Consider the following 11177-nt stretch of genomic DNA (forward strand, 5'->3'; position numbering starts at 1 on the left):
CAAAGCCAGCCATATGATAGCAAACAAAACATTTATCTAAAACATTGAAAATGCTCAATTTCTGAAGACATTGATTGTATTTAAAGAAGAAAAGTTTGTCATGAAAGAATGAGTAAGCAAAAATTATGCTGGACTCCAGTAGAATACAAAGTAATATAGAAAACATGTTTGGCAGTATTAATTGACATGAGAGGTGACAATGCCATACTTTAGGGTTTTAAGAGTTGTTAAAAAACCATTCTTATTACAATCAGAGCTGCTGCACCAACAGCAATACTCCCAGTACATTTATCTGGAGCAGAAGTTGCTACATTTTGTGCACAAAGATCTTGGGGCAGGTGCAGTTTATAAACAACAAAACAACTCCAAAGTTCAATATGCAGGCTTAAATAACAATTTGCAGTAAATGCTACAACTGAGCTAAAATGAGAAAGAAAATTTGCACTTATGATTTAAGGGTTAACTTAGCCAAAAAGTCAACAAAACCACAATGAAATACGGGAAAGTATAATAAGCCTAACAGCTTTGCAGGAATTTGTGATAAATCAGATGTCAAGCTTGGATTCAACCTAGAATTTTTTTTTGGGTTTTTTTTGTTTTTTTTTTTTTTTTTGTGGGGTAACCAAACTATGAATAATATACTTACTCTAAGTTCTTTTTCCAAGTCCCTCAAAAAAAACCTGTGAGTTTCACAGTCTCTTCTAACTAACCTCAGCCAATGTACACAGGTTACCGATACTACAAACTTGATGAATTACATCTGGTTTCATCGCCATGCAGCTCATAAACCACAAACAGGACCAAAAGTACGTTTTCACAAAATAATTTGGAGTCAGTCAGGTTCCAGAGCTTTAAGATTTTGAACTCAGAAATCAGGAGCCAAACACATGTGAATTTAAGGCAGTGTGTTTACTATCAATGATGTTTCCTCTCTTGCATGGCTGTAAACATTTGGGTGGCTTATTTTTGAAGGAGTAAGAAACAGGCGATGAAATCAGGTTCAATGATTCTGTTTCCTACAAGAAAACAAGGTATTTTTATTTACAGGCTTATAGCTGAGTGCTCTGGGAGCTCTCCTGATATATGCTTCACCAGCTGAGTCACAGTGCGCACAGGATTAGTCACGTCTGAGGAAGTGTCCCAAGGTTTCATTTACAGCCACAGATTTACCTGATGTATATTAATTTCTCCTGTGAGCAGCAGCTCTCTGAAGATGTGTGCTTCAGAAGCCTTGGCTCTGTCATCGCCTCCACGTCACCACACCCTCGAAGACGAGGGCCAGAGTGCCAGCACGCACAGGGGAAGGCGATGTCTGCCGGCCGGGTGGGGAAGAGGAACGGAGGGCTCCCAGCCCGTACATCAACATATGTTCTGTGGGCCTCAGCAGAGCAGAGCATGCGTCACACGCACTTGACGCTATTTTAGGCGACAATGGGTAAACTAAATGACTTAGCTGAGCGACCCAGCACACTCCTTTCATTACGTGCTCCAGCAGAGAAGCCCGAACAACTGGCAGTGCTTCTGTGCCTGTGAGCTGGTACCCATTGTGCTCCCACTCTGCACCTGGGGAGCAAGGACAAGAGGTAAATAACTTAGCCCAGGGTTTAATTGCAAATCCCTGGCAGAATAAAACCCCTACCAACATCTCAGACATCCAGGTTCCAAGTCACCCTCTCCATGTGCTCCCTAAAAATTCTCTGCCTGAAGGATCTGACCTAGCAAAGCCTGGCTCTTCCATGAGAGCTGTAAATAACTGCCTACATTGGATCACCAAACAAATACGGGGAGTCTCTGTTACCTTTCCTCACAAGCTTGAGCAGAGTCTGAACGTGGGTGCAAGCACAAGTTGGCTGCACGTCCTCCGTTTTGAGAGGCTCAGATCAAGCAAAAGGAAGATCAAACCTGCCCATTTGAGCAACTGTATGAAACTTGAAATTCTGGATTCCTAAATGGCTAAAGAGTGTAACCACCCTTTGAACCCTAAGATAGATGTGTTTCTGCATCTTACCTCCAGTTTTTACACAAATGTTGAATTTAGACATGGAGAGTCCTTGCACTGGTGCCCACATCTTCATGCTACCTGTGTGAATGATGCTGCTTTCCAAACAGGCTGTTCAAATTCTGCCCAGTTGATGTGTACATCTTGCTGCATCTCAGAGACTTGTCCCCAGCCAAGTGAACTACAGACACACTTGAAGTTTCTTCAAGTAAAAGTGTATCTTAATGAAAAAACATTGTAAAAAAAAGAGAATTGTAAAGTAAAAATTATTTAAATTGCACTTAAAGGCTATGTTATTACAGAATTAACGCCTAAATAAACTTACAATATATTTTTACACAAAAGCAAACCACAGTGAAGCTGCTCCATGCTGGCTTGCATTGTTTATAGCTTTGAAGACAAATATAGAGGTCATTGTCATTTGTCTAATGAAAATAAACAGCTCCATGGGACAGCTCTGTTTCTTTTGAGGTGAATATACATTTTATCTAGTTTAGCACGACCATTTGGTATGCGCTAAACATTGGCTCAATTTTGCATTTCTTCCTGCAGCAGAACACAAATTGTTAACTTTCACCTGTAGGTTAAACCACGCTTAGTTTCCTTCCTTCTATTATTCTGTATTCTTCTTCTTCTCTTCCTGTTTCTGTGCTAAGGAGACTGACATCTACTTAGAACAAAATTTTCCTTTTTGCTTCCAACAATTTCTCCAATAAACAAATTGGAATTTTTCAAAAATTTCTTAAATCAATACATTTTTGTAGAAGCTTCTTTGGGCCTTGACAGAGAGTTCTTTAATACCCTGTAAATGTAAATATATTGTCTGAAATCTTGACGAGTTCTGAAAAAGAAGTGAATCAATATCTACCAAATACTCCGTACTAAAATTACTTGTATTATTAATACAATTGATGACAGGACTAGTCCACAGTGATTTAAAGTTTCAAAATCAATAATGTTTCCCTACTCAGATCTATACAGACGCCCCAAAGAGAAGGAAGATTATTTCCCAAGTGGTTTCACTGAAAAAAAAAAAAAGTATTAACATAGCTGATCTAATACTTCAACCTGTTTGCACCAGAGTTCCTGACAAGATCTCCCTCAAGGTTAGCCTTAAAATTATATCACAACCTAATTTTGCCTTGTTTTACATTAGTCTGAAACCAAGCCTAGATTTTATTGAACTTGGATTATGTTATTTTACATTTTATCCAGATTAAACTTTTAATATGGTTTCATGGTTTGAAAAGCATCATCATCTACTGGTAGGGAGTTTTTAGTGCAGTGGGAAATGGAATTAGGAGAGATCCACTGACTTAATTGAAGATGCCACTAAAAGCTTTGCCAACTGCAAATATCCTGCCCCTCTGACTTCAGCAGTGATCCTGGGAGAGAGTGTGGAGCTAACTGTGGTTCATGTACACAGCAACTCTGCTGGAGAGGAGTCTCTGATAAAGAACAGACCTGCTGAGGTACATCACATCTAGGGGTGCATTTACTGCCTTTAGACCACTAACATTATTAGCATGATTTTAGGATATGCAATAATTTGATATGGTAATTGTGCTGTGTTGTGCCTGCCAAAGGAAACACCTCTACCTTCTCCACTGCTGCAATGAATATTCAAATGACCAACGTAACCAAAAAAAGAGAAATGTACTAGGAAAACTCATCTAGATTTATGCCAATAGTATTTCTTATGGTCACCATTCTGATTTACCAGGCAGCTACTGTCTTCATTCTATTACAATGAAAGGGAGGTGGAGACCCCAAATAAATGCCCTAAATCTAGGAATACTGATACCAGGAGTGCTAGTGAAATAAGCCTGCCAGAAAATATCCCAAAAAATTGAAAAGGCAGAAGAAAAAAGCCCTGTTTGAGTTTTGCATCATGTTTTCTCTCTGTGTTTTAAGATACCAGTATCATGACTCACTCTGGAGATTTGAATTGCTCCCTGGGCAACATGACCTTCTCATACCAGCTTTGTTCCTCGTGCTAGCAAAAATTGGTCATCCATGAATACTGAATGAAGAAACTTCCTTATTAGTCATCTCTGGATCTATAAAACTAATACCGGAAAATGATGTTTAAACAAGCCCACTGCTGCTTCAGGTATGTGGCCTTCCAGCATTTCAAATCTAAATAGTTTCATCAGGTGTGGGAGGAAAGATAGAAAAGGGGAAAAAAGTTAGATACATAAGTCATCTGTCTCTAGATAAAATCTATGGATCAGCACTCATTTCAGCAGTTTGGATCTATATTTAGGTTTTCATGTTTATATGCCTGACTGGGAAATCCCTTGGCAATTTTGAAACCAATGCTTAAAAAACCCCCCAAACCTGAAAACCCACCAAGCCTTCAAACTGAGAAGTTTTCTGTTTCACTTTAGCTGGTTAGCTGTCCATCCTCATGTATGCTGTAAAACACTCTGACTTCTCATACTCAAGTAAAAACTACTAAAAAAGATCAAATTCTCCTTCCAAACACAAGAAGAACAGGTATTTGTCTACACATGGTCTTGCCTGCACCTCTCCTGAAATAGTTCAGTACATTCCTGACTGTGTATGAAACGAAAAACTCAGAGCAAAGCATATGCATCTCAATAATTCATATTACAGGTACGTTGCCTCATTCAAAAGACAGTGCAATAATATAAAGTCATACCTATTATAATGGTCACTGACAAAAAAGTCACCTTGCTCCCATGGACATTGTTTGCTTTTTTGTTTAAGCTTTCTCTGCTGGTACCAGTACAGGCTCAAATTCCATTGAATGGCATATTGCACCCTCTCACCAAATTATGTGAATAGGATTGACCAAGATGAGGAAAAACATCCCCATAATTGCAGGGGACTTAATCAGGATCTATCGTCTATCCCTGAGTCAACAAAGTACTAAGCTAAGTGCTCCTGCAGATCTAAAACTTGGAAATACTTCAGATCGATAACTACACCGAAGAACTGAAGCTTTCTCACATAGGAAGCATAGCACAAGCAATCAAAATCCTCATGGCAATTCTCATTCCAGTGTATGAAACAGCACAACATATTAACTGCACCTTTTCCTCTTTGTAACTAAAAGATGTAGACAGAACTGCACTTAGGCAGTGCAGGATGAAACTTGAAAAAAAAAAAAAATTCCAACCAAACCCTTCCAATATATTTTTAGCCAATGTACAATGAGTAAAAATTATCCCAGAGCCCAAACATGGTGTTGACATCTCTGTGTGAACGAGAATCCTTGTTATATCTCTAAATTGCGTATATCTTACTATACCCTGTTATCTTGGTTTCCCATTAAGATGGATACCACAATATGTTCTTATTAAGTTTAGCATTTAAAGAAATATCCACCAGTAGCTCCACTATTTGTTCTTTCAAATGACATATAAGTAGGAACATTGATAAAAATAGTTCTAAATGCCCATCTGATACACTCTTATCAGCAGCCTCTACAAAATGGCATTTGCTGGCCAAGGATCCAATCTGACTTCATTTGTAAATGGCTGTAATGACATGCAAGACAATTTCTGTAAGAGACAGAAATTTCAGTTTCATTTTCAAAGGAAATATCTTTAGAAGGATTTCCAGTTTCTCTAAGTGTTAGATCAGCTGTAGGATGTAAGACAACACTCTTTGATTACCAAAAAACTTTTATTACCAGGAACAGGATGCTAAACCACATGAAAGCAGTCTTGCTGCTCAAGTACTGACTAACATGATGTAGAAGGAATGTTTAACAAGTTTGTTCATGCAATAGGATGGGTGAATGTCATCTCTCATCGCTATGTGCACACTCCAGAAATTCTCTCACTTCAGGAAAATGTGTCTGAAAGTGTCAGTAGAATGAAGGATGGAAAAGTTTGGAACAGTGATGCACATATTTTGCATTTTATGTAAATTGTACATGTTGTTTATATTACATCAGTGCATGCGAATTCTACAGCTACTATGGCATAGTTAACCTTTTTAAAAGTTCATGTACACTACAGTTAGCAAAAATAAATTTATCATAGTTCAGAAACAAAAATGTTAACTGCTGGCAACTTCTAGGTTCACAGCATGGAAGTCCAATATGGCATGACAAAGCCAGACTACAATAGTTCTTGACACTGCTCTGATGCCAGCTAATCACGATCTGTTTCTGCATCAGTAGATCTTACTATTTGCCATGGACTCCTTGAATTCTATTTTAGAAAGAGAATTCTTCATTTTCTCACTGGATTTCATTTGGTATTCATCAGTACGATGTGGCAGCATTTTTTAATTGTTCATTTCTACAACATAAGGTATCTGTATTACCCCTTGTTCTAAAGGAGGGCAAATAAACAAGAAGTACAGAGGTCCAAAGGTATCCACATGACTAATTAAAATATTGATGTTAACTACAGAAGAGGCAGAAAATAATCAAAACACTCTTTATAAATAAGTAACACTGTTTCAAATCTCTTCCTATTTTTGACTGTCCCCAAAACTACTTATATTGCCTAAGTAACACTGATCAGGCGTGGCAGCTCTTCCAAGCCAAGATGCTATGAACTTTCAAAACCTAGGAATGTATGACAGTTCCTAAACACAATCTAACCATGCCTCTGTGGTAGCAAAGTTACCTCCAGATGAATCAGAGCTTTTGTGGTCAGTTCTCATCTACAAGTCCCAAGGGGCAATCAGCTCTAAATTACACTCTGAGCTTTTATTCCATACACAGATCTACATCACTCACTATGTGTAGATACTCCTACACAGGAGAATAAACCCAGTTCTTTACAGGGCTATTCAGTAGCCTTCTTGCAAGGCTCTCTTCTTCTTCTTTCAGCTCACTTTCCTTTAAAATTCAGCAAACAGCAATGCAGAACCCACAAACAACTGCCTATTTTTAACTGCACACTCTTGGTTACTGTAAATCCTGTGTTCTGAACAGTGCTCAGACCAGGCCTGTGCAGCTCCCGTGGGGGTGGACCACCAAGGACTGACTGCTGGCATGGAGCTGCAGCTGTGGGCCACAGCAGAGCAGCTCAGCAGCACCCAGAGGCCACACAGCTCGTGGTGGGCGGCTGCTGACCAGCTGCCACAAACCCCAGTCAGTGCGCGGCACACAGCTGGCAGCAACCCTGTCCTGGGGAAAACACACACAGTCATCACTGCTGTCAGCTGCACCTCATATCCCCTTCCCTCTCCTTTCATGTGCTCATTACAAACTGCCCCTCTCCCTGTGCATACAGTACCCTCCTGTTTGTCTGCCCTCACTGTGCAGGACTTGGGTCTCCTCTCCCCCGCAGCAGCCCCACAATCCATCACAGCAGTCCATCTTGTTCCTTACTTCCCAGGTCCCGCCCCACACACAAACCAAAATACCCCCACGCTGTTCCCATATTAACCTCAAGTTCCTGCTTCCCAAACCTCCCACACTGGCTTGCTGCTTCAGCTCTTCTCCTAATCCTCCCAGGCTCCTCTACCCTCTGCCCTTGCTCCCTACTTTCCAAACTTCCCTTATTTTCTCAGCATTCTTGCCACTCAAACACCTTCTGTACATAAGGAGTCTCAGGAAGACAATTCCTGGCACTCCAAGATGCAGAACCAGCACATCCAGCTGCCTTCTCCTGCAGTGCCCAGGCCTGACCCTCCCTGACGCAGATGGCAGACTGCCTCAGAGAAAGACTTGGAATATTGCTCCCAACCGAAGGCTCACACAAAGCTGCAAATCCCATCTGACAGTCTGTGTTGTGTAGGCCGGATCAAGACCCAGCACATGGACCTGCTGCTTGTACCAGTAAACGATCACACTGGCAGGTTGTCATTTCCCACGTAAGCTGCATTCCCTCAAGCTGTCAGTTGCAAGAGAATGGAAACCCAAGAGCCTCAAATCCCTCTGGAAGTGGATGACATCATAAAGGATGCAAATTTTCAGTCCATTCTTCCTAATTCTGATATTTTCTTCTTATCCCCATTCTGCCTCACCCTGGATCTTATTCTTCATCGAGTTCTGATTCACTTTTCCTCCTCAGTTTTAGTCTGTGCCTTTTTCACCAATGGGAATAATTTCTGCAGTAATTCAGAGGACAGAACATGTTTGAACACTCAGTTTCTTTGCTTAGAACCACAATTTGTACTGATTACCTGGGCTGCAAAGAGTCAAATTATCTTCAGGGATGCACACACTACCCGACTTCCCTTCCACACAAACTTCTGTGTAAGCAAGCATTGAAAAATCTGACCATTACGCCAAATTTCAGGAGAGTAAAATGGCAAAAAAATGGAGATTTAAAACGCACAAAACTTCCCTGAGAAATGTTCAGCCCACACTTTAAAGCAAAGAGGCACTTGAACCTCTCAACAGTGCAAGTGTGTATTTTAATCAAGCGCCTGGGAAATCAGAATTTCTTTCTATAACTTGGTTTTATAAGAGCCAAACTGCTGAACTACTAAGTTTAGCCAGACTCAAACAGCCAGTGCAGGGGAAAAAACCAAAATCAAGCAGTAGAAATAAATTTTGCAGAAGAAACAACAACAACAAAATGCCTCATAATGGGAAATATTGCGTAATTGCAGCTTTGGACAAAGTTGACAGTTCTGTTTATAATGACAAATGGTAACCCCTTCCCCCAAAATAAAACAAATTTTTCTTAGAGGCACAGGACAACTGAACAAAACAAACCCTACATCTTCAGGAAAATAACCCTAAAAATGAAATATTAATACAATATTTTTAAAATCCAAATTAATATACCAATAACTTTGAAGATGACATACTGCCCCACTGACAGGGCAATGCCTGCCATGCAGGCAGCCTACCAGAAAAGCCTAAAAAGATCCAGTCTCCATTCTGGCCTAGGCTTGGGTTGCAATTTCTGTCATGAGGACACACCAGTTTGTTTGTAGAAGCCAATTATTGGCTAGTGGCTAGGTCTCTGTGCTGAGCAGAACAACAGACCCATACAGAGCTGAAAAGCAGGATATTAAATAATTTTGACATAATAACATCTTCACAACATCGGTTGCTGCTCAGCATTTAGATTTCCGATCCTTTAGTGCTTCAAGATTTGACGTTTAGGAATGCAGAATGTTGTGGATTTCAGTGTACTTATTTACCAAAGCACATCCACGTTTCAAAAGACTGCATAGTCCCAGTTACCCTCAAAAACAACTTCCTATATATGTTCCCATTATCTAGCCATGAAAATCACGCAGCAGACTCTAAAAAAGAGGCAGAATTGTGGACCTGTAGCCGAGTCGTTTCCCAAGTAGCCAGTGAAACACGGCTGGCGTCTTGCGCAGCGCCACTACCACCTCCTGGACAAGCCAAGCAGAGCTGCGGGACGCTCCGGCGCCTCGGTTTGCCTTGAAGGCAGGCGGGCAGCCCCTTCCTTCCAAGGCATGCCCAGCTATGCCCGGTACTGCAAAGCTCACCTTCCCACCCAGCTGTGCCATTCCCGGCTACCGCCGCTCCCCGCTGCCCCGCGGCGCCAGCGCGGCCACAGAGGCTCCGCTTACACCAACTTCACCTCGTTGTTCCGCAAGTGCAGCCAGGTCAGCCGGACAGCTTCCACTGGGAATCACAGCTGAAAGCCCCAGTGCTAATGGCAACAGAGCTTGTCTTTGGTAAAAGGCAATTAAGTTGCCTTTTTTTTTTCCCTGTTGCTAAGCTATATATACTGCTATAATGTGCTACTATGTGCATATCCGTCCAAGCAGCAAACATTTAACGAACTATAAAACATACTTTAAAAAAAGTGTAATCTGTAAGACAGCAGGAAGATGTCCTCCTTACACTGTTTGTCCTCAATAGTATATAAGAGTTTCTCTAGTCAAAGACAGAAAAAAGGTCTCTATTTTTAGGTGAAGATAAATCCAGTGTTAATGATGGAATAAATGAGAATTTTCAATTTGTAGGAATTAAAGATCAGTCATTTCAAGATCTGGCTTGTCTTCCTACATATAGCATATATATCTTAAAATGTTGGTGCCTCTGTTTAGATGTCTGCAGACCCCATAAAACTCCATACTCAACTATAAATTACAAGCTCTACTACATAACCATAAAACTACTTCAATATTAACTCTCAGCAAACCTTTTACAGAAATAAAATGCCTCTTTATGCTTGCTCCTGCTGATGCAAGCACAGAAGTGTTTTCCTTTTTGCTGTTGCTGCCTTTGGAGATAGCTGGACAGTGGATGCCTTCTCAGTCCCTCTCGATCCTACAGATACAGCACAGATTTCTTGTCCTGAAATGTGAAGTTGAAATTGATTGTACTAATGTCTATTCTAACTGATAGGTATGCTCACAGTCATTAGGATTGCTCTGTATCAAAAAATTTGTATGTATTTCAACAGTTGCTGGTTTGTCTGCAAAGTCTAATCAGAAAATGTTTCCTTAACTATTTCTAGTTTATTATTGCATAAACATGAAAACACCAAAAAGTTGATGTTGCTATTTTCATTGTTACACTTGGTCTCAACTATTGTCTCTGAACAGTGTCCAGTAATTTCTGCATTTTAATTATCAAATCATACACCAAGATACAGAAATGTGTTTCATTCTGGGTCAGGATATTCTCGGAGGATATACACCAAGTGTCATAGAACACAGTAGATATATTTTCCTCATAAAACATAAACAAATCCAATGAGTGAAGTCAGCTTCCTGGGCAGTACCATGTGCCTGTAACCATGAGGGACAGGATGTTTGCAGGAGACACTGATCCTCCTGCTAATATGAAGAAAATTTTTGGGCATCTGCTTAACTTGCCTGGCTCACAGCCAAATTAATCACTGGCTTTCCACCAGAAATATATATTTTTTTCCTGTGAAAGGCTTGAAGAAGCCACTGAGCTTTTCTTCTCAGTTTCCTCTCCTGTTGCAGGACGAATACTGAAACTTACTCTCTTCTAAGCTGCTTGGTAGTAAGTTTTGCGTGGTTGTAATGATCACGTAAGTAGCCAGAGGGTGTTGCTGAACTTGATATTGTCAGGAGCAAAGCCCCTGGGTCCAGGCAGGGTCAGGGGCCCCTGGTCCCGTGCAGCAGCACGTGCTCCGACAGCACAAATGTGCCCTCGTTCTGGAGCCGAGGGTCACGGAGCGCTAAAGAAGGAACTTTAAATTCAGGAACTTTAAATTCCCGGCCTGCCGCCCGCCCCTCAGCCGCGGCCCCGCCCCTCCTCGCGGGGCTGTGGGCGGGG

The 11177-nt window shown here is 41.0% G+C and overlaps 1 long non-coding RNA gene across 2 annotated transcripts; it reads right to left on the bottom strand.

Moving 5' to 3' along the window:
• Positions 1-587: 587 nt before the first annotated feature.
• On the bottom strand, positions 588-11151 carry LOC128810600 (uncharacterized). Of its 2 annotated transcripts, none has more exons than XR_008438079.1 (3): positions 10881-11151; positions 10069-10223; positions 588-2219 (listed from the first exon to the last, which is right to left on the bottom strand). It is a non-coding gene; the product is annotated as an uncharacterized LOC128810600 (long non-coding RNA). The 2 variants fall into 2 exon arrangements; XR_008438080.1 differs by having other exon boundaries at positions 588-1563; positions 2009-2219; positions 10069-11151.
• Between the last annotated feature and the right edge of the window lie 26 nt (positions 11152-11177).

Source organism: Vidua macroura, chromosome 8, assembly GCF_024509145.1.
Source record: "Vidua macroura isolate BioBank_ID:100142 chromosome 8, ASM2450914v1, whole genome shotgun sequence".
Taxonomy (NCBI): Eukaryota; Metazoa; Chordata; class Aves; order Passeriformes; family Viduidae; genus Vidua; species Vidua macroura.